Source organism: Staurois parvus, unplaced genomic scaffold (genome assembly GCF_062004578.1).
Source record: "Staurois parvus isolate SC_StPar_1 unplaced genomic scaffold, SC_StPar_1.0 ptg000155l, whole genome shotgun sequence".
In the NCBI taxonomy this organism is placed as follows: Eukaryota; Metazoa; Chordata; class Amphibia; order Anura; family Ranidae; genus Staurois; species Staurois parvus.
The window spans coordinates 4501358-4526219 of record NW_028317951.1 but is presented as its reverse complement, the minus strand read 5'-3'; the positions used below and the strand labels follow the sequence as shown (position 1 = coordinate 4526219).

General features: G+C 39.5%; 1 protein-coding gene and 1 long non-coding RNA gene across 3 annotated transcripts in view; one reads left to right on the top strand and one right to left on the bottom strand.

Annotated features, from left to right (window-relative positions):
- The window catches only part of SCHIP1 (schwannomin interacting protein 1), a 504974-nt gene that overhangs the window by 145040 nt on the left and 335072 nt on the right, over positions 1-24862 (bottom strand). The window lies entirely within an intron of this gene.
- Positions 1362-4183, top strand: LOC149463255 (uncharacterized). The gene is made up of 2 exons (XR_016312486.1): positions 1362-1659; positions 1778-4183. It is a non-coding gene; the product is annotated as an uncharacterized LOC149463255 (long non-coding RNA).

The window sequence follows — 24862 nt, the reverse complement described above, 5'->3', positions numbered from 1 at the left end:
ATTGTTTTCTCCTACTGGGCACAATCCGGCCCCCTAAGGTTTGAAGGACAGTAAACTGGCCCTTTGTTTAACCACTTAAGGACCACCCTATAGCAGATATACTGCTATAGGGTGGCACCTGTGTGCACAATCACGTATATATACGTCATTCTGCATTTCCGGGTAGGGGCGTGCATAAGCCACGCGCACGCCCTACCCGCACCGCCGCGGATGTCAATCGCCGGGTCCTGGCTAGTAATTACTAAGCATCTCCGATGGGGAGGAAGATTGTTTTGTTTAAAAACAATCTTCCTTCCTGTCAGCTCAAGCACACTGCTCCATCAGTGTGCTTACAGTGAAGAACACCCCCCCGCCCCCTAGTAAAACACTCCCAGTACACAGTTAACTCTTTGATCGCCCCTAACATTAACCCCTTCCTGCCCAGTGTCATTAGTACAGTGTCAATTTTTTTTTTTTTAGCACTCATCACTGTATTGGTGTCACTGGGGTGTCAGTGACACCAAGTTAGTTACCCCCCAGTGTCAGAATGTCTGCCGCAGTCCTGCTTAAAGTTGCTGATCGCTGCCATTACTAGTAGAAAAAAAAAGTACATTATCCTATTATACCTCCATTTGTAAACACTATAACTTTCACGTAAACCAATTAATTTACACGTATTGGGATTTTTTTTTAGCAAAGACATAGCAGAATACATTTTGGCATAAATTTATGATGAAATTAGATTTTTTAAATTTTTTTACTGGACATTTTTAATAGCAAAAAGTCCAAAATATTGGTTATTTCTCAAAATAGTTGTTTTTTTTTGCTTATAGCGCAAACAAAATTAAAATACACAAGCGATCAAATAGCACTGAAAGAAAGCTCAATTCGTGGGAAAAAGGATGTAAATTTAATTTGGGTGCAGCGTTGCATGACCGTGCAATTGTCAGGTAAAGTAACGCAGAGCCGTAACGCAAAAAATGGCCTGGTCAGGAAGGGGGGTAAATCCTCAGGAGAGCAAATGGTTAAAAAGTTTGGAGACCCCTGGTATACACTCACATTAAATGCCAAATGTAAGTGGACACCTCTCCACATTGCTCAGCTCAGGAGCTTACATTGAAGGGCACTCCTAATGTTACAGCATACAGTGCAAATACATTTTTGACATTTGTACACTTCCAACCAGTTGACTACAGTTTAGGGAAGGTCTTTTTCTGCTGTGGCATGGTTGTGCCCCTTTGCATAAAGCCAACTCTATAAGCACATTTTTTTTTTGCTTGCTGTGGATGAACCCAAATAGTCTGCACAGAGCCCTGACCTTTACCTTATTTCAGGCTTTTTCAAGCAGGGTGCGCAAGCACACTGGGGTGCCTTCAGGTTTCTTCAGGAGTGTCTTGGCAAAATTCCCCCAAAAATGCTCAAAAATTATATACAAGCCAGCAGGTGGATCAAGCCTGCCTTTTAGTTGCACAAAGCTACAGGTTTTCATTGTGCACCATTACAACCTTCTGTCCGCCGGCATCCTCAACAACCAGTGACATAATCGGTTGATAAGGAGGATTTCAGGTGCCTGCACAGCATCCTTGTTTTCCCCTCCCCTGACCCTCTCCATCAGCACTGGGGTCACATTAGCTGAGCGAGGAAGTGAAACTGAGGGAAAAGAGAAAAACTGCAATCCTAGTGAGTACCAGTGTTCAAAGGTGTATTTGCTTTAGAAGAATATATCACTATGTGTGTCCTACATGTCTGGATGATACTGCGTTATGTAAAATTATTTGTTTGTTTTTTTACATTTTAGAATGGGGTGCCTTGGGATTGTTCACAATTTTAAAGGGTGCCTTGACTGAAAAAAGGAGAAACACTGCCCTACTGAACACCTTTGGGATAAATTGACTGACAAAAGGAGAAGTACTGCCCTACTGAACACCTTTGGGATCAATTGACTGACAAAAGGAGAAGCAGTGCCCTACTGAACACCTTTGGGATCAATTGACTGACAAAATGAGAAGCACTGCCCTACTGAACACCTTTGGGATCAATTGACTGACAAAAGGAGAAACACTGCCCTACTGAACACCTTTGGGATAAATTGATTGACAAAAGGAGAAGCACTGCCCTACTGAACACCTTTGGGATCAATTGACTGACAAAAGGAGAAACACTGCCCTACCGAACACCTTTGGGATAAATTGACTGACAAAAGGAGAAGCACTGCCCTACTGAACACCTTTGGGATAAATTGACTGACAAAAGGAAAAGCACTGCCCTACTGAACACCTTTGGGATCAATTGACTGACAAAAGGAAAAGCACTGCCCTACTGAACACCTTTGGGATAAATTGACTGACAAAAGGAGAAACACTGCCCTACTGTACACCTTTGGGATTAATTGACTGACAAAAGGAGAAGCACTGCCCTACTGAAAACCTTTGGGATAAATTGGCTGACAAAAGGAGAAGCACTGCCCTACTGAACACCTTTAGGATTAATTGATTGACAAAAGGAGAAACACTGCCCTGCTGAACACCTTAAGGATCAATTGACTGACAAAAGGAGAAGCACTGCCCTACTGAACACCTTTGGGATAAATTGATTGACAAAAGGAGAAACACTGCCCTGCTGAACACCTTTGGGATCAATTAACTGACAAAAGGAGAAGCACTGCCCTACTGAACACCTTTGGGATAAATTGACTGACAAAAGGAGAAGCACTGCCCTACTGAACACCTTTGGGATAAATTGATTGACAAAAGGAGAAACACTGCTCTACTGAACACCTTTGGGATAATTTGGAATGCCAGTTGTGAGCTAGAATACTCAACATCCATATCTGACTTCACACATGTTCTTTTTGCTGTAAGAGAGCAAGTTACCATCGACACCCCCCCAAAATCATTTGGGAAGCCTTTGCAGAAGACTGGAGGTTGTCATAGCCACAAAGGAGGGCTATTCCATATTAACACCCATAGTTTTTGAATAGAATGCCCAACAATTTCATAAACCACAAGCCTAGGGTAATATAAAGTATCTTCTGTAGGGTTCTGATCTAGCTTCACCAACATTACTCAGTATTCTTCTAATGTACTGAGGTTACCATAGCAATCTGCTTCCCTGGGGGATTCACACTTCTTTCCCCCCCCCCCCACTTCCACCTTAGTAAACACAGTATACTACAACCTTGGCAACTAATATGAATGTAATAGACTATAGATAACCTTATACTAGACCCTACTTGTTATTTACAAGTCTAAGGTTATATTAGGTCCTTAGTTTATAGTAGGATGCCAGACTCTTATATCTTTCATTCTTCTACCTTTAGCTTATGATTTTAAAATGTGAATACTTTTTTATGCCTGTAACAGAATCCCTGTACCAAAACCGCCTCAGGAACACAGCCTGAGGTTGATTTCTATCAGCAAGAAGGATAGCTTGTTATCATTGCTTATCAACAAACTGCATCAGTTTTTAATTTCATCAAATATGTCTTCTGATGCATGAGCATGAGGGAGAGTTATTAATGCAGGAAATGCTGCAGCATTCTAGGCAACTGATTCATAGTTACACAGTCTGGCTGAAAAAAGACAAAAGTCCATCCAGTTCAACCATAAAAAAAACCAAAAAGTTGTAATCCTATACCCACAGTTGATCCAGAGGAAGGCAAAAAAAACCCAGCAAAGCATGATCCAATTTGCTTCTGCTTGGAAAAAAAATCCTTTTTTTTTCAGGATTCCTCCCGAATGCATGGCAAAATGACCCACATACACTCACCTTACCAGAGTTCCCTACATGCTCCTTACTCCTCCTCAGCTGGGATTTGGGAGAGAGGTGACCTTGCTCCCCCAGTCATTTGGCAGTGCTCAGACCCAGCAATTGGCTACTAGACCAAAGCACAGTAACAGAAGAGAAGGATTCTCCTTCTCCTGAATGTACCATGTATTGTAGAAGGAGGGAGAACTGGTTAGGTGATCATAAGGAGGTCAGATAGGATGGCCCTTTGTAGAGTGGCCACCAGAGCAAATACAGAGGGTGATTCTGCAAATAGGACTGCCGTTAAAAATCGCAAAACAATATTTTCACTAAAGATACACAACAATTATAATTAGTGAATACAAAAACAACATAACTTACAAAATTAATGTTAAATGTAAAAGATAAAACTGTATTCAATGTAACTGTAGTTAATAAATAATGCTGTGTGTGTAAATGAGGTCTTGGGGTTCATTCACATGGACCCTGTGGCCTGTATAGTGTAATTATTATTATTATACAGGATTTATATAGCGCCAACAGTTTGCGCAGCGCTTTACAAAATGAAGGTAGACAATACAGTTACAATACAATTTGGTACGAGAGTAATCAGAGGATTAAGCTGTTTGTTTATGTTACCTGGAGCTGTGTGCACACAGTCTATGTTATGCTATGGGGATGCAGCAGCGGTACGAACACAGCCACAGGTCCTAATTTGACTGATGTCATGCTTTGCTGGGTTTTTTTTTTTGCCTTCCTCTGGATCAACTGTGGGTATAGGATTATAACTTTTTTTATTTTTAATGGTTGAACTGGATGGACTTTTGTCTTTTTTCAGCCAGACTAACTATGTAACTATGATGTGTGAGTGCAGTTGTATGGCTCAGAACACAAGCCGTTTCCACTCCCCCACACCTGCGCACCTGTCAAATTAGGACCTGCAGCTGTGTTCGTACAGCCACTGCATCCCCATTAAATAACAAGTGACTCCAGCCCCATGAACAAACCACTCATTTACACAGCCAGAGTACCTGTGTGAATGAGCCCTTATTTATGTTTTTTAAATTCTTTTTTACAAGTGTTTTTCATTTTTCACATTTTTTTAAACAGCCCTGTTGGGGGGCTTTGGTGAAATATCAGGGGTCTAGCAGACCCCTGATGTCTCACTTTTGAGACTGAGATCATGATTGAGCACTCTGTACAGAGGCTTCCTATTCATTCACAAACTAAACCATAGTAAACACAGTTAACTATGCTTCAGTTATGAATTAATACAATTAGTGATCAGTACAGATCACACTCTGTGCTCATTCAGGAAAGAAAGGGTCCAATAAACATGACATGTTTGTGTGCTTGCAGCAGCTGACAGCCGGGGGCAGGGAGAGGAGAAGGAGAATCTGGCAGTGCTACTATGGGGTTAGGGGGGGGGGATCAGAGCTGCAGGAATTGTATCATAGACAGGGAGGACGGTCAGTTTCGTTGGGGGGCATAGCAGTTACTGTAACTGATCCTCTGTGACTCACCCTGCAACAGCAGGAGGGAGAAGAGGAGATGCCATTGTAGGGGGAGCCACTGAAAGATCAGTTTCAGGGATTGGCCCCACCACCAGCACTTCGATCACCACCCTCCTGTCCAGGTTCCCCTTCCCCCTGCTTTTCAGCTGCCCAAGTCCCTCTGTTAAATCGATGGGGCCAGAGACCTGTACAGGAGGGCCAGTGCTACCCCCTTATTATTGTCCCTGGGGACACGAACAGCAGTAGAAACCTCAACACAAAAATAATTTGTGCTAGTAAATAAATATTACAATTATACCTGTGAACAAAGAAAATATAAAAATATTATCCATGTGAGAAATAATTATAAATACATAATTTTTTTTATTTTTTTTAAATTTTTTTTAAATTTTTAATTATATTTTTTAAATTATGTATTTATAATTATTTCTCACATGGATAATATTTTTATATTTTCTTTGTTCACAGGTATAATTGTAATATTTATTTACTAGCGCAAAATTATTTTTGTGTTGTTTTTTACACTTTATTAATTTATGGTGGATTTTGCAGCTGGTATATCAGTTAGTGACCCACATTTTTCTCTCTCCATAGGCGCCATTATATTTATTTACTTATATAAAGCAGTAGAAACCTGCAAAGTGTTCTAAACCTTGACCTCTCTATCCAAAATGTAAAATATAGTTTTGCCTTTCAACACACTTTAAAGAGTACCTTCACTCCCCTGAGTTACTGTATGACTCTGCATTCCCCCCCTCCCTACAGCAATTTAACTGGTGATTTTGTTTGCTTTGATTATTTTCGCATATCCCATATTCACATACCCTAGAAAGCTGTAAGAATATTATTATTATTATATTATAAAGGATTTATATAGCGCCAACAGTTTGCACATGTTTGAAGATAGACATTACAGTTACAATACAATTTGGTACAGGAGGAAATGGAGGGAGCTTAGGGATACACAGAGGCTCTGGGCAGAGCTGGCACGTGTCATGGTGGGTCGCTGCCTTAACCTGAAAGAGGAAATTGGCTCACAATCACTGAGAAGGTCCAAGATGGAGGCATGGGACTTGAGCTGTAATGCCTGAACAGCAGATGGTATTCAAGTCTGTGGATAAAATATGTAATCTTGATAAGATAATACTGATGTAGATTCTCTTCTTCCCTAGCTTGCATTCCACATTATAGAGGAAGCAGCATCTGATTAGAATGGACTGCATACACAAGTGTTTGTAACATGTCATAGTCTGAATGTTTAGGATTAAAGTGATGCTAAACTCTGGTTTAAAAAAAATCTATTCAAGAATGGATACCTAAATTAAAAAAGTACTTTTTTTTTTCATACACTTGTTTTTTTTTCTCTCTGCAAGGACACAGAGAGATACAATGTATCTCTGTCCTCCAATCTGAGAGAGAAAACATGACGATGGGGTTCACAGTGACTGATCACTGTGATAGACAATCAGAGGCTATCACAGTGATCAGGTGACCTAGAATTGGGAGTTTTGGGTCACAATCATTACTACAGGACCCGGGGCTCTACGTGAGACCTCGGTCTCTGTGCTGGGAGCACGCCATGTGGCCCAGTCCAGCCGCATATTTGCATACTGTTGGTGCCAAGGGGTTAACATACGAGGGGCGTTCAAGTCAAACCGTGACTTTTAATTTTACAGGTGTAAGGGATGCTAGCGTGGTGGTACTGCATACAGTAGTAAGTGACAAGTGTGTCCTGATAGGCAGCGCACATGTCACGGGCTAGTCCAGAGACTGTTAATCAAGATGGCAGACAACAGTGTTAGTGTCTTGTGAACGAAGGCGTAAAACCCGCAGATATGTACAGAAGACTTCACGCACAGTACAGTGATGAGAGGTTCGGCCACAGTAAGAGGTTTGAATGGTGTAAACATTTCAAAGATAGCCATACGTCCGTCAGTGACAATCCCGGCAGTGGTGGCTCCCAGCCTACAGCAGTCATTCCTGTGAATATTCATTGCGTGGAATGCCTGATCCTGGGCAATCAACGCAGAACCTGGCATGAAATTGTGAAGAGACAAATGTTTCTGTGGTAACAGTGAACACAAGGATGACAAAGTAAAGCATGCTGTCCTAAGATGGGTCAGGCAAACTGACAAATCTTTCTATGCCACAGCTTTCCAGGCATTAGGTAAATGCTGGGATAAGTGTATAAATGTAGCAGGGGAGTGTCAAAAAATAAATGCAGTTGAAATTTATTTTTGTTAAATAAACTCAAAAGTCCTGGTTTGACTTAAACATTCCTCGTAGTTCTATTGATCCAGCTTGGAACAATGAAACTATAGGGGTTAATTTACTAAAACTGGAGAGTACAAAATCTGGTGCTGCAGTGCATGGTGGTCAATCAGCTTCTAACTCCAGCTTGTTCAGTTAAGTTTTGACAAAAAAAATGGAAGCTGATGCAGAGCTGCGTCAGATTTTGCACTTTCCAGTTTTAGTAAATCAATCCATATGCACACTATATTGCTAAAAGTATTGGGACACCCCTCCAAATCATTAGATTCAGGTGTTCCAATCACCTCCATAGCTACAAGTGTATAAAAGCACCTAGGCATGCAGACTGCTTCTACAAACATTTGTGATAGAATGGGTCGCTCTCAGGAGCTCAGTGAATTCAAGCGTGGTACCGTGATAGGTTGCCACCTGTACAATAAGTCCATCCGTGAAATTTCCTTGCTACTAAATATTCCACGGTCAACTGTTAGTGGTATTATAACAAAGTGGAAGCAACTGGGAACAACAGCAACTCAACCACGAAGTGGTAGGCCACGTAAAATGACAGAGCGGGGTCAGTACATGCTGAAGCGCACAGTGCGCAGAAGTCACCAGCTGTCTGTAGAGTCAAAAGCAAAAGACCTCCAAACTTCATGTGGCCTTCAGATTAGCACAACAGCAGTGCATAGAGAGCTTCATAGAATGGGTTTCCATGGCCGAGCAGCTGCATCCAAGCATTACATCAGCAAGTGCAATGCAAAGCATCGGATGCAGTGGTGTAAAACACGCCATCACTAGACTCTTGAGCAGTGGAGATGTGTTCTCTGGAGTGAAGAATCACGCTTCTTTAAATATAGTAATTTGGTGCTGCGCTAATAATTTCTCCCTTGAATCTAAATAAACACAAAACTTCACAGAAAGAGCATATAAATCCTGAAATATATATAGAATAGAATGCACATAAAAATCATATATAACAGCGGAACCCCCAAAGTACTAAATCTAGGGTGTAACCTAAGTGCACCATAAATAGGTGACTAATGAATATCAAGATATATAGAGCAGAATGCACATAAAAATACAAAATCATATATAACAGTGAAACCCCCAAAATATATCTAGAGTGTAACCTAAGTACACCATAAATCAGTGACTTATAAGTGACAATCCTTATTATCCGTAAATAGTGCCAAAATGGTGATAAAATGAATCCCACCACTACTGTGCTAAATTGCACAAAATAACTTGTGATGTGAAAATTTACCTGCAGGTATATTCCGTGTCAAACTGGTTTCACCAAAAAGATCTACCAGAAAGGAACACTTATAGTGCACATAAGTGAAATGAAAGGAAACTTTTTGAAAAAGTGATTACTCTTGAAAAACCACAAAGCTATTTTCCGCAACATAGTTGTGAATAAACACATCAAAATTTAACAGATATAAGACTGATAAAAAGAAAAAAGTGAACCATATTATTATACAGTATTTATAAAGCGCCGATAGTTCGCTCAGTGCTGTACATTACAAAGGGGGACAGAACATGTGACAGAACAATACCAATACAATGCAAAACATGAGGGGATCGAGGGCCCTGCTCTTTCGAGTTTATAATCTAGGAGTGAACCCTAATTGGGGATAAAGTGAAAATTAGTGGCTATGTGACACTAATAGGATACTGTATATGGTGAAATGTTCATGAGCCACACAGCCTATGAACATAAAGAAAAAAGAAATAAACTATTTATACGTGACCTCAAAATGCGGGGATACATATTGAGATAAGTGACATACATGTGAATCCGTGACACATTAAATGATAGGTCAAAATTCCAGAATCATATATAAATAAAATATCCAACATAAAAAGTGAATGTCATCCAAACATAAACTAAAAGTCCAAAAACCACCTATATGGTGGAGGTGTTCTATAGTCCTTAATGGATATATGTACATGAAAGGTTATACATAGGGAATCCAACACTGAGTGAAATGCCCCCTCACCTCCATGAAGCAACCCCACAGGGTCAAAGCGCTTTTTTCAAATAGTACCGCACAGATCAGGAACCTGGACCTCCTCGCACAGGCACAGGGTCCAACGCAGAGTCAATCCCCCTCTCTGGTGGACAATGGCACTGCAAGCAGTCTCCTCAGAAATATCTGGGAAATAGCCAATCCTCATACAGTCAGAGAAAGAAAGGAAGATGCTCCCATAGTGTAATAACATTTTATTTATTAAAATAACTAAGGTAATACAAGTCCCACTCAAATGTAAATAGCTTTACATAAGCCTTGTGTGTAAGGTGGTTTTTGGGCTTTTAGTTTATGTTTGGATGAGATTCACTTTATATGTTGGATATTTTATTTATATATGATTCTGGAATTTTGACCTATCATTTAATGTATCACGGATTCACATGTATGTCACTTATCTCAATATGTATCCCCGCATTTTGGGGTCACGTATAAATAGTTTATTTCTTTTTTCTTTATGTTCATAGGCTGTGTGGCTCATGAACGTTTCACCATATACAGTATCCTATTAGTGTCACCTAGCCACTAATTTTCACTTTATCCCCAATTAGGGGGTCACTGTTATATGGCTCACTTTGTTCTTTTTATCAGTCTTATATCTGTTGAATTTTGATGTGTTTATTCACAACTATGTTGCGGCAAATTAGCTTTGTGGTTTTTCACGAATAATCACGTTTTCAAAAAGTTTCCTTTCATTTCACTTATGTGCACTATAAGTGTTACTTTCTGTTAGATCTTTTTGATAACACCAGTTTGGCACGGAATATACCTGCAGGTTTATTTTCACATCACAAGTTATTTTGTGCAATTTAGCACAATAGTGGTGGGATTCATTTTATCACCATTTTGGCGCTATTTACGGATAAGGATTGTCACTTATAAGTCACTGATTTATGGTGTACTTAGGTTACACCCTAGATATATTTTGGGGGTTTCACTGTTATATATGATTTTGTATTTTTATGTGCATTCTATTCTATATATCTTGATATTTATTAGTCACCTATTTATGGTGCACTTAGGTTACACCCTAGATTTAGTACTTTGGGGGTTCCACTTTTATATATGATTTTTATGTGCATTCTATTCTATATATATATGTCTGGATTTATATGCTCTTTGTGTGAAGTTTTGTGTTTATTTAGATTCAAGGGATAAATTATTAGCGCAGCACCAAATTACTATATTTAATTATTGTCCATTGTGGTATGTGGTAGGGTGTTAGCGGCTGTATTTAGAGATTGACATTCTGAGCGTGGGAGGACTATATAGATATAATTATGCTTCTTTGTCTGGCAATCCAATGGACGTGTCTGGGTTTGGCTGTTGCCAGGAGAACAATACTAGCCTGACTGCATTGTGCCAAGTGCAAAGTTTGGTGGAGGGGGGATTATGGTGTGGGGTTGTTTTTCAGGGGTTGAGCTTGGCCCCTTAGTTCCAGTGAAGGGAACTCTTAAGGCGTCAGCATACCAAGACATTTTGGACAATTTCATGCTCTCAACTTTGAGGGAACAGTTTGGGAATGGACCGTCCCTGGTCTAACATAACTGCACACCATAAAGAAATGGATGAGCAAGTTTGGGCTCTTTTGGGCTGGAGGAACTTGACTGGCCTGCACAGAGTCCTGACCTCAACCTGATAGAAGACCTTTTGGATTTATTATTGATTTCAGGTACTTATATAGCGCTGTCAATTTACACTGCACTTTACACATATATATTGAACATTCACATCAGTCCCTAACCCTCAAGGGGTGTACAATCTAAGGTCCCTAACTTACATACACATATTAGGGCCAATTTAGACAGGATCCAATTAATCTACCAGCATGTCTTTGGAGTGTGGGAGGAAACCAGAGCACCCAGAGGAAACCCACACAAGCACAGGGAGAACATGCAAACTCCATGCAGGAGGTGCCATGGTCAGGAATTGAACCCATGACCCATTTAGTGCAAGGCAGATGTGCTAACCACTAAGCCACTGTGCCACCCATCCTTTGGGATGAACTAGAGCGGAGCCTGTGAGCCAGGCCTTATCATCCGACATCAGAGCCTGACCTCACCAATGTGCTTCTGAAGGAATGGTCAAACATTCCCATAGACACACTCCTAAACCTTGTGGACGGCCTTCCCAGAAGAGTTGAAGCTACTATAGCTGCAAAATGTGGGCCTACTCAAAATTGAACCCTATGGACTAAGACCGGGATGCCATTAAAGTTCATGTGCGTGTAAAGGCAGGTGTCCCAATACTTTTGGCAGTATAGTGTATATACCATACCTGTGGAGATCCTTTAGAAGTTGGGCACCACTACTCCAGTGAATTCCACTGGTTTTTGAGTTCCATTCTGAGCGGTTACCCTGTGACATTCTGAACACAGGATGTCAGCCTCTCAGTACTGGCACCATTCAGAGAATTATTTAAATTTTCTCATTGAATGCAAATCTTTCTCTGATTTGACGAGGTGGAGAGGCAGAGAGGTGACATCACACTCTCTACCTCATCCAATTAGAGAATGTTTTGTACTCACTGAGAAAAAGCAAATCATTCTTGAATGGTACCTGTAACCATCCTTCTAATTTCAGAATGCAGCAGGGCAGCCATTCGGCACAGCACCCAGAAGCCAGTGACAATCACTGTGGATGCCCAGTTTCTAGCGGAATCCCACAGGTATGGTATATACATAGTTACATTGCTCTAAGCTAGACCAATATAACTATGTTAAGATATTCATACCTGGATTTTTTTGTGTTAGATTTCATAGAACCAGCTGATTTCTACCTCTTAGAGGGATCCCACAGTTATGGTATATACATAGTTACATTGTTCTAAGCTGGACCATGTAACTATGCTAAAATATTGATACCTGTAGTTATTTTTTAAGCAGACGTTTAACCTCTGATGATAGATTCTTGCCACAGAAGGCTTTATTATAATACAAGGCAGCAGAATGGTTGATGAAGATTGAAGATAAAAGTTAATTAATATAAGGATTCCAGTGTTATGAGGGTCAAATCAACGGTGCCAATAGACATTGAATCACCATTTACCAACTTGGCCAAATATGAACAGATCAGACGATGATTTAATGGCTATTTCTACCATTCATTTTTTGGAACTTTTTCATTTTTGGACCTATGCTCATAAAGATGTTACAAAGGACAAAAGAAAAACAGACAAAGGGTTTTGTATGTATCCGAAAAGAAACATATTAAATATTACCATCAATTAGGTTATTTTTTTTCATACTTCTAATAAAAAGGAACAACTTTTCTATTCTATTTGAAACAGTTAATATTTTTTTTAATTAAGACTGTGACTAGGTTATCCACTCTAAGGTTTGACATTGTTTATCAGAGAAGAACACAAATTAATAGCTATCGCAGGTGGCAGAAGATGATTGTCTACTATTGATCTTCTTTAATTTGTTCCGGTGCTAGCTTTTCTTTCAGAAGTTTCCTGAGAATGCTAATTAATTACTTGTATATCATGGGCCTTTCCCTTGAGGCAAGCTTTTCCTGTTTCCTGTGGCAAATTATTTTATTCATTATCATTAATTCAAATAGTCACACTCACCAAGTGAGCATTACATAGCAGTCCAAAGTGACTACATTTGGGGATGTCAGCTCCATGCTTAGATACTCTTGAAGATGTCCAGAACCAGATAATGCTGGAAGTCATGTATGAAACCAAGAGAAATTAAAAAGTAGCATGTATCAATGTACAGTTGCAAGAAAAAGTATGTGAACCCCTTGGGATTACGTGGAGTTTTGCATGAATTGGGCATAAAATGTGCTCTGAACGTCATCTAAGTCACAACAATAGAAGAACACAGTCTGCTGAACATAATACTACACAAACATTAGATGTTGCCATGGTTTAATTGCACATAACATGTAAACATTCACAGTGCAGGGAGGAAAAAGTATGTGAGGCCCTAGCCTAATGACTTCTCCCAGAGCTAATTGGAGCCAGGAGTGAGCCAGCCTTGACTCCAATCAGTGTGATGATTTTGGATGTGTTGCTGACAGCTGTCCTGCCCTTAAAAAACACACACCTGTTTTGGGTTTACTGGTTTCAAGAAGCATTGTCTGATGTGAACCATGCCTCGCAGAAAAGAGCTCTCAGAAGACCTACGATCAAGAATTGTTGACTTGCATGAAGCTGGAAAGGGTTACAAAAGTATCTCCAAAAGCCTTGAGGTTCATGTGTCCATGGTAAGACAGACTGTCTACAAATGGAGAAAGTTTAGCACTGTTGCTACTCTTCCTGGGCGTGGTCGTTCTGTAAACATGACTGCAAGAACACAGCGCAGAATGCTGCATGAGGTAAAGAAGAATCCCAGAGTGTCAGCTAAAGACCTACAGAAATCTCTGGCACATGCTAACATTTTTGTTGACACATCTACAATAAGGAAAACATTAAACAAGAATGGAGTACATGGGAGGACACCACGGAGGAAGCCGTTGCTGTCCAAAAAGAATATTGCAGCACGTTTGAAGTTTGCAAAAGAGCACCTGGATGTTCCACAGCACTACTGGCAAAATATACTGTGGACAGATGAAACCAAGATTGAGTTGTTTGGGAAGAACACACAACACTATGTGTGGAGAAAAAAAGGCACAGCACACCAACATCAAAACCTCATCCCCACTGTAAAACATGGCGGAGGGAGCATCATGGTTTGGGGCTGCTTTGTTGCCTCAGGGCCTGGACGGATTGTTGTCATTGATGGGAAAATGAATTCCAGAGTTTATCAAGACATTTTGCAGGAAAACGTACGACCATCTGTCCGCCAACTGAAGCTCCGCAGAGGATGGGTGATGCAACAGGACAATGACCCAAAGCATACAAGTAATTCAACAAAACAATGGCGGCAACAGCACAGAATATGCCTTCTGGAGTGGCCCAGTCAGAGTCCTGACCTCAACCCGATTGAAATGCTGTGGCATGACCTTAAGAGAGCGGTTCATACCAGACATCCCAAGAATATTACTACACTGAAACAGTTTTGTGAAGAGGAGTGGTCCAAAATTACTCCAGATCGTTGTGCAGGTCTGATCTGCAACTACAGGAAATGTTTGGTTGAGGTTATTGCTGCCAAAGGAGGGTCAACCAGTTATTAAGTCCAAAGGTTCACATACTTTTTCCTCCCTGCACTGTGAATGTTTACATGTTATGTGCAATTAAACCATGGCAACATCTAATGTTTGTGTAGTATTATGTTCAGCAGACTGTGTTCTTCTATTGTTGTGACTTAGATGACGTTCAGAGCACATTTTATGCCCAATTCATGCAAAACTCCACGTAATCCCAAGGGGTTCACATACTTTTTCTTGCAACTGTATGTCTTAATATAGCTTGCCTAATGAACTAAGCGAAAACTTAGCAGCTGACTTCGAAAGCACTAATAACTCTTGAAATACATAGGCTACATGTATAGAAAATGCTGTTGCTTTGGTTTTTATCATCTGACTCTTTGTCCCTCTTCATTGAATACTTTAAATGGTACTGGGCACAATAAATATACCAGCACTGGGAGTTTTGGAGTCTAAAAATGTAATATTCCCAAGAATGAAAATGATCTTTGAAGCAAAATCTACACACATAATACTATATAGGTTGTTTGGTGGATGCTGGCAAAGAGATTTCCCTCTGACTTCTAATATCTCCTAGGAATTCAACTCTGCTCATTTGCAGTGGCCATGACATTGGGAATCACTCCATCATCTAGATCTTCTATTTATTTTATCACATGGAGAATACAAGACTTCCTTATTGTCTATGTTATGGCCACAGAAGAAAAGAGCCAGAAGCTTCAGTAAGGAGATTTGACATCTGGAATCTCTAGGAGATATTGAAGGTCAGTGGTTGATTCAACTCACTGGAGTACATTGTAAATATTGGTTTCAGTAGACTTGGCCTTTAATCCAGTAATATTACATTCTACCTTATTATATATTCTTTTGTCTATCCTGGCTTTTACGCCTCAGAATCATATATTTGCCTTTCATTAAAACCAAAAGGTGAACTTCCTCTTTTCTGCTTCCCCCTTTAGAACTTTTGGTACTTTATTTTTTATGGGGGGAGCAAGTACCTGGTTTTGACAGGTACCCAATACCACTTCTGCCAAGATTGCTTAGGTGATTCGAGGAGAATTTCGGCCCCCCTTTCCTTGGCCACATTTTTCTGGGACACGTCATAGGTCTCTGAGGGCTGAACGACCATTTACAAAGTGCAACATGGCTCGTACATAGTAAGTAGCAAGCCAACTGTGAAGCTGCAAAGAGTTCCCACACTATACATGCCGGCACTAAAGACCCGAAGAACTTTTTAGGTGTGTCCTGAATGTTCTGAGCTGTGCAGTCTCACCCTTGAACATTCTTGCTACTATCTAACATCTACTGATCAGTATGTCAGGGGTTCTCCACTGGTTCCTATATGTTGCTCTGTATTTATCTGAAAGGCATGAACATAAAGTCAAAGGAAATAATTTTTGCTTATGTATTCATAAGTTCCAGCATACTCTTTTTGGCACTGGACTGTCCTCAGAGTAACTGACCATGTAGTTGACATACCCAGATGTCGGAGGGCTGCAGTATCAATACAGATTACTAGCAATATGTAGTGTGTACGCATGTAAAAGGTTTGCCTAATAAAAACTGAATGTTTTTTTCTTATCCTTGAGAGTTATGCAGCTAAAAATTTCACATAACAATATAGAAGAATTTGAAGATGGATGCTCAGAATGCAGTTATCTATTAAAACAATCATATTTCATGGTTTTCACTGCTCCAAATTGTCTTATTAAATTAAAAAAATGAAAATGTATGGAAAATCATTCTTGGAAAACTTTTTCTAATGAGAGATTTTCTCAAAGTGAATGATTGTGACAACTGTGCAAAATCTGTGACACATATAGCACATATGATCAGAACAAGAAATCATTAGTGTCATTCGTTAGGTCCAATCCTTGTCTACTTGGAGACAACTCTTCCATCTATGGCTAGCCCTTAGAAAAATGCAAGCTTATTATGGACTATTTTGTTTCAACACTCATTACCAGTATTGAGAAGATCTAGTATGTGTTCTTTTTTTCTGTAGAGAAGTGAGAGTTTCAGCATCAAGTACATACTGTATCTGTAAGCATCTTGTGTTCATTATGGTCCTGATTGGGTCCTTACTTCTCCTGATGTCCTGGCACATCTGCCCGCTGTTTTATTAATCATTAGTGACAGTTTAGTTCTATCCTTGGTCTTTGAAAGATGCTCAGCCAGTGAAGTCTACATTACAGCCTAATGAAGCGTTAACTTGTTTATCCTGAGCTGACTTGGCGGCTGTGTATTTACCACGTTTTCATTTCAAGATATCACTTAAGCAAAGTATAAACGGGATGCTGAAGAGCTTGCCAAAGGAATACCTGATGACAGAACACAACCAATTTATTAAGAGTAGTGTATCAAAGAGTATAATATATATATATATATATATATATACAGTATATAAATATATATATATATATATTGCCTTGAAAAAGTATTCATACTCCTGGAAATGTATCATTTTCCTTCCACTTTACAATTATGTGCCACTTTGTGCTGGTCTATCACATAAAATCCCAATAAGTTTCAGTGATGTAGGTCCACGCGAAAAATGGCTACCAACTTGCACGAAAGAGAAATACACCATCCAATAATACTTAACTGTTCCTGTCAGTTGGTGGTGCCAAATGACAGCTCCGCTTCCCCGGATAATATAAAAATAAAGAGGCAAGGTCACCCAGTGACATCACCAAGAGACCCCTGTACCCTTATGGTGTATTTACAGTGCTGTCATAAAGGGCAGAGTAACACCAACCTCTTTGTTTACATAAGCAGCAGGGCTGAATGACAGCTCCACTTCCCCACACCGTTAAAATGAATAAAGGGGCATGATTACACTGTGATGTCACTGGGAGACCCCCATCCCCTTATGCTGTCACTGACCATTTATGGAAGTATCCATATATGGTCAATGATGTCACAAGAGGGGGGGTCACCTGGTGACATCACATGGTGACCCTGCCCCTTATGACAGCACTACAAATACAAGGGGTGACCCCACCACTGTGTTTACATTAGCAGCGGGGCTTAATGACAACTTTGTCTCCCCCGTTAAGGAAAGGGGAAGGGTCACATATAAGGTCAGTGATGTCATAAGGGGGTGGGGGTCTCATGGTGATGCCATCGTTCATCATGGTTGCCACAGACCTACATCACTGGACCACATGATTGATGATGGATCAATAAGGGGATCTTTTTTTTGTAATAAAGGACTTCAAAAACTGTGTTGTGTGTTTAATTTACTTGACTTTTCTTGGTGAATGAGTACTAGGCACCCCATACTCATTCACATGATGGGGAGGCTGGGATCTAGTGGCCCCTTGTAATAGGGGCTTCCAGATTTCGATAAGTCACCCCCTGCACCACCAAAACCACTAAGCCAGGTATAGATTGAGGGGGCAACCTTGCGTGATTTTGAAAAAAAAAATCGCTTCTTTTGTTTTTTGAGTCCCCTCTGTCAGAGTACAGTAGCAAAGAGGAGAGAATCCACCTCATCTGTGGATCAGTGCACTGACTGAAAAAAAATGGCCCTTCTATGGGCAGTCTTTTAGGTAGTGCATCTGCTGCCTCATAGACTTGCATTGTAAAACTGGACACACACGGATCAAATTTTGGATTCTGTGGGTGGCCCTGTTGCCACCACTTGACTTGGCAAAAGTAAATTTTTCAATCAGAGCGGGAGGGGGAGGGGATTTGGGCCGAACAACCATCTTCATCCAGTAAGAGGCAGGCACTGTTTCGGGTATGCTTGGGTATGCTGACAGCTGTGGGTAGGGTATTGGCTATAAGAATACAATAGCAAGCAATGTACATTCCTCCATCCATGTAGTTCACTTTGTAGGTGATATTTTAGTTGTTCTTAAAGTGTTACTAAACCGACAACATTAACATCAGTCTGTGTATGCAGTAAAGCACGCTTTTTATACTCACTGTGGAACCTAAGGGGTTAATTCTCCACATTGTGTAAAAAGGCTGTTTGATCCTGACTTCTCTGATCCTCCCCTTCTTCCAGTGCCCCCCTCTTATCTCCTGATAAGACATATCGTGTGGAGTCACTCTGCACATGCTCAGTTTGGTGTGTATTGCTAGAGAGGTTTTTTTTTCCTTTTGAGAGTGCATGTGGTCAGCACAGGGCTAATCAGCACTGTCCAGACAGAGGCCAGGGGTTCTGGATCCTTCTAGAGTAGAAAGAAAATTCCTCCTACGAGCTTTAACCAGTGCTCTGCTGAACACTGATAGAAGTCACAAGACTGCTCTAACTGCTGATGAGAAAAGGTATTTAGCAGTTTATAATTACAAAAATAATTGCATTTCCATGTTCTGTGTATTATGGGAGACCAGATATAGTGAATGCAGAGTCCTGGGTTTAGTAACACTTTAAGTATGAAGTTTTTACTTATGGTGTACAGAAAAAAAAGAGAATACAACTACAAATTTTCAAATGAAATATTATCACGACAACATGACATGAAAATGCATTTTGTTAAAAAAAACAAAAAACTTATGGCAAGATTTACAAGAACTCAGAATAGATACTCGGAAAACACATGACAGCTTGCCATTAGCAATATTCTAAATGTTATGCAGGTAGATTAGGTAGATAGGCGCCCTAGCCACAACTGGTTCACAATTGCACACCTGTTTGAAATGAAGATAGATCTAAGGAAAGAAAGTGAACTTTTCATTTCCACAAAATTCACAGTCTGTGAAGACTAAAAGGTGCTGTTACTGATATGCCGATTTTGTCTTTTTTTAAATAGAAAGTCAGCAGTTTTAGCTTCTTCCCCTGGGAGCTTACATAAACAGAGCTCCATGGCACACAGTTGTCACAGGAACGGAAGAGGTGTGTTTGACATGTGGGCTGTGATTGATAGCATGGCTTCATCTTTTCTGTGTTGTATAGGGCAAGATGGTGGCACCTAATGAGGGCATGACTGGTTTTTAGTGGGCAGACTCAAACAGATTTTTTTCAAAACAAGGTTAAAGTAAAGAGTTGCTTAAAGTCTGTTAAGCCAAATTATTTACAGTACTTGCAACCTAAGAAGGACTGAGGAGTCAGACAATCAGCAAATGATATTGCAAGTCAACCAATCTGTGCAGTTACTGTACCTGCTGTGCAGTTTGATTGCTTGGCCTGTGGCATGCTTCAATACTTTTTAGCACCATCACCACAATGGCGGTTCAATATCATTCAGTCTGGTTGACAAAATAAGAATGGCTTTCTGAAGGAAGAGAAATGGCATAAAAGAAAAATAAAATTCTTAAAAGGTTCCTTACCCACCCTTAGCTAACATGTTTTGTTTGTGGTTTTAATATTGGCTGGTGGGTACCCTAAATAACAGCATTTGTAAAACCAAATGGAACCACTCAGCTCCCCCAAGATTAGTGGTCATTGAGCTCAGTTTCCGATTCCCTACTGTCTAGACTGCATTGCCCACCTGATGGTTTATATAGACTTAGATTATTATTTTGGATTGAAGCAACTACATTTCTCTTTCCTTAACATTTATCCTGTAATAAAAGCTAGTAGCATGTAAAAAGACATCTTCTCAACTCTTCTAAGGTACAGATTAACCCAACAAGACACGCTCTGTGTAGACATTGCCCTCTCTTCATAGTTTATCTCTAATACAGTGATTATGTTAACAAAATGGAATAAAGACGTGCAAGTGCATCAGTACTGACCTGGTTATATCTTCCCTGGCAGTTCCTATGTTATATCAAGAAAGAAAAGTATTTTTAGGCTGCATAATGTGCTAGATGGACAACAGGGAGCATGGTCCTTATCAGATAGGTGTCTGAACAAATCTTTAATAGAGTTGCATTTTATCTTTCACTTCCCTGTTCTTTGGATCTAATCTAAATTTTACTCCATATTCATGCAATCACAAGGGACATGCCATCTCCAATCACCTATATCCTCTCTAGCAAATGCAATCTCTGCTATTGTTATGTTTCCCAACAGTAAATTGTTAGTTTTCTGCAGCTCTATTAATGCAGTGTGTACTTAGATCCTGACCACCTGCCATGGAATTATTTGTGTATTATTCTGCAGCAAGTATTCTGATAATGTTTGGGTTCCGGCCGATCTCGTTATACAGCTACTGTCCCCAGAACAGTGTAGGAAGCAAAGAATATTGTCTATTTGTTTAATAGTAATTTACCGTACTTGTGGTCCAGGCGGAATGAGAATGCTGACTTGCCCAGAAGTTAAAGGGTAAGGCAGAGGGGTATGAATGGAATGTAATCTAAGCAATTCAGTACACTCTCCTACAGAGCAGCTGGCTAATCCTCTGTGATTTATTCCAGAGGAATTAAACTGAGAAACAAGGAACACTGGCAAACGGTAATGTGTTTGTTTTGCTGCAGCAAGTTCCCAAGGCTTTTCCCTTGATGTCCTATGTTTCCATTTTATTTGGTTGTTCTGAAAAGTATCATCATCAGTCCTCTTAGACTTGAATTATAACCAAGAGTTCTTACAAGTCACTGTCAACTGTTGATTATTTTCCACTTAGTGGTGTATTTTATAAGGCAGAGCAAACAACAATGATGGTATGCAAACAACATACATCAAAGAAGCAAGACTAGTCCTTGAATAAATTCAGCTTTAATGAAAATAAAAGATGGCTACTCTCTTGTTGTTGCTGCTTAAGATAATCTGTAGAGTGCCCCATACTTAGATTGCCCATTAGTTTATGCTCTTAGCATTTTATATCAGTTTTGTTTGTGAAAGAAATGAACCCTAACACCAGTTAATCTAGATCACCCTTTTTCAACCCGGGAGCCCAGGAACTCTGGGGTACCTTCAGGTGTCTTTAGGGGTGCCTTGGCAAAATGCCTAAACATTGCCCAAAATTGTATACAAGCCAGTGGGTGGATGCAGCCTGCTTTTAGGTACACAAAGCCACAGGTTTTCATTGTGCACCATTACAGCCTTCTAGCCTCCAGTGTTCTAACCACCAATTACATTATCAGTTGATAAGAAGGACACTGGGCCCCTGCACAGTATCCTTGTTTGCCATTTCCCTGCTCCTCTCCATCAGCACTGGGGTCACATTAGCTGAGTGAGGGAGTAGAGAAATATTGGATTACTAGTCATTACCAGTGTGGAAAGGTTTATTTGCTTTGGAAGAATAAATCAGCTCTAATGTTGGGTGTCCTACATGTGTAGATGGTGCTGCATTACGTAAAACTGTTAGTTTAGTTTTTTACATTCTAGAATAGGGTGCATCGAGATTGTGCAGAATTTTACAGGGTGCCTTGACTGAAACAAAGGTTGAGAAACACAGCACTATCATATTAAAATTTTTATCATAGAATGCCATGTATGTAATAGGCCATCAACATAACTGTATTGCAACATGATTCTCAAATGTAGTAAGATAGCCAGATTCACCAGCATATAACAGATCACTTTCTGATACATGTAAACATATGAATTCTTTTGGATTGTGTTTCAGGCCACCATTTTCTGTGGCCTAACTTTAGTCATAGCAGCCCAAGTGGCTGCTATGGGCCCACTAGGTTGGATCTGCTGTCTCTGTTTTAGAAGAGCAGATGTCAGATCATGTTTTGGGATCATACTATTGATAGTCATAGATCTCCTTTGTATCCTACCTATTTGTGAGTAAATTTATTGCCTTCAGAACTTCTGGTCATCCTAGCCCTCTGGTCTTCTGGTTATCCTACCCATCACTTATTTAGCTATAGTTTATGTTATGATCAGTTACACTATTGTCCCAATTGATAGTGCCGGCTATGAAATAGAGAGTTCACAGAGAAATCTGATCAAAACATTTCTGTAGGGCTGCATGACTTATGGGTATGCCCCTGACTATTATAGTAATTTGTCACTGGATAGTATCCTTCTGGTGAACCAAGTCCAGTCAAATAATGGGAAAATTTCCCTATTACTTTTTGCATAAATACATGGCCTGATGTACTATGGTATATTTCTAAATATTCGCACTGAATATGCTCTATATTAATGACAATTATTTGGCAATAAGCAGCATCTTATGTGCTTCCCATGGCTGTCTGTAGAAAAGAGAATTTACTTAACTGGTCTACTGACTTTTTAATATGCAAATAACTTGGGTCCTACCTATTTGAATTACATTTTACGGCCTTGTGCTTCCTTTCCACCTCTTCATTGTAGACACAAATAAACTGGCTGTCACAGAACTGAAGATTGATGTAATATAAAATATGAATATGGAATACTGAGCTAGCAACTCCATCTGAAGATCCATGTGAGTGCTGACATAACTCAAGCCAATATGAACACTGAACTTATGGACTTAGATGATGCTGGGAACAATTCACTAAAGGCTATTGCATGCGTTATGTCGGTCATGTGACCACACATGTGATACTGAAAATGTGAATTCACTATTGCTAGTATGCAGTAGTTACCACAAACAGCAAAAAGGCTTGGCAAATACCGCATAAAAAGATGTTAAACTCAATTCACGGAAGGAAATAAATAACTGTCATTCATGTGGTATGTACTGGTTGCTAAGGAGCAGGCAGCCGCCGGGATCCTTAACAACCAGTAACTGTTATGGTTGTTAGGAAGCGGGCGTCCTCCACATCCTTAACCTCCATGGCAGTATTCCCGAGTGTAGCTCGGGGCTAACTTTCAGTACCAAAAGCGGTAACTGCTAGAGAACAGCGATAGTAAATTAGAACCACTTGCAGAATTGAGTGATGATTTGTGGGGAAATTCATCATCAGACACTGAAAACAATTTTGCGACTTTGCTCAGTGATGTGCGAACTTGGCGCTATATTTCAAATGTCAGTGTTTTTAATTTGATTATATTATTGAATTAAATGTATTATTATTATATTATTATTTTTTATGATTATTTATTAAATTATAATTTATGATTTCGTGTTTCAAATTTTATCATACCCGAGATGTTTACTAGACTCTTGTTCAGACAGATTTCAGTGAGTTACTCCTAAAAATTACAGGCCTACAATAAAAAAACAACATATTTCCATGCAAAAAAATGTACCGCTTTGAGCACAGAAATATTGACATAATCAGACCACTAGGGAGGTTAAGAGCCGATGAGTCATCATCTGTCAACAGCTGAATGTAAAAAAAAGGAATTGCCAACAATTAAAAATTAGAAAAAAAAAAGTTGTGGTATTTACTTTGAGGGGAACCTCCATGTCAGAATAAAAAAGTGTCATGCCATTTTTTTCTTAATTTTTAATTGCCAGCAATTTTTTTTTACATTCAGCTGTCAGCATAGACCGCGCTGACAACTGATAACTCATTACATTACCACATGTTGTCACTACTAAAATACCATATTTCTTCATAAAATAATTCATGCCGTATTTTAGTAGCGTTTTTTTAGTGAATGCCAGCAAACATTTTGAAAAATGCTGTGCGGTATCTTACTGCATACTTGGATGTGGTAAGATAGTGCTTTGTGAATTGTCCCCGCTATCCTATCAGTATTCTGGTACAACTGGTGATGTTATAAAATGAAAGGGTATGCTGTGACCATAGAATTCCTTTAAGACATACCCTACCAGATACTGATATTTAGCTGTCAGAATACTCAGTATTAACTGCACTTTGCATTCTAAAGGACATCTTGTAAGTCAATGTCATTTATAGTCAGCTACATGCTGTTTTACAGTTCTATGGTAACTTGTAGATCAAACTGTCAAACTGCTATTATCTAATCAAGTTACAATAAGTCAATTAGTCACACAATCCAGTTACTCTTAATGAGCAATAAATGGCCAATACATTAACCTTTATGATATGTATCTTGTGTTGTCCAGTAACAGTAAATGCAGTAAGATTTATTAGCTAGGGCTATTTTGTCAAAACTTATAGAAATCTACAGTGTGGTATAAACTATTGGCACCTTATATATTAAATAGAAAAACAACAACATTGATATCATCATAAAAGATAAAGCAACAGAAGGAGATACATTGCAGCTATCAAAGGTTGTATATTTCAACTTTAGTTATGGATTCTTTTGGGGTAGTTCTACTTTTTTTTAGTAGATCACCAGATACTTTTTGAAGTTTGCATTAAACATGGTTTAATACAAACACAGTTGAATGCACATTTACATATAATGTCCTCAGTTTACAACCTATTTATTCCCTAAGTATTTCTGACAGTAAGACTTTCTGTTTATGCCGTCTTTTCTTTCCTGACAATTTATGATATGTGTGCCTCTTAATATAAGACTCTTGAGTGC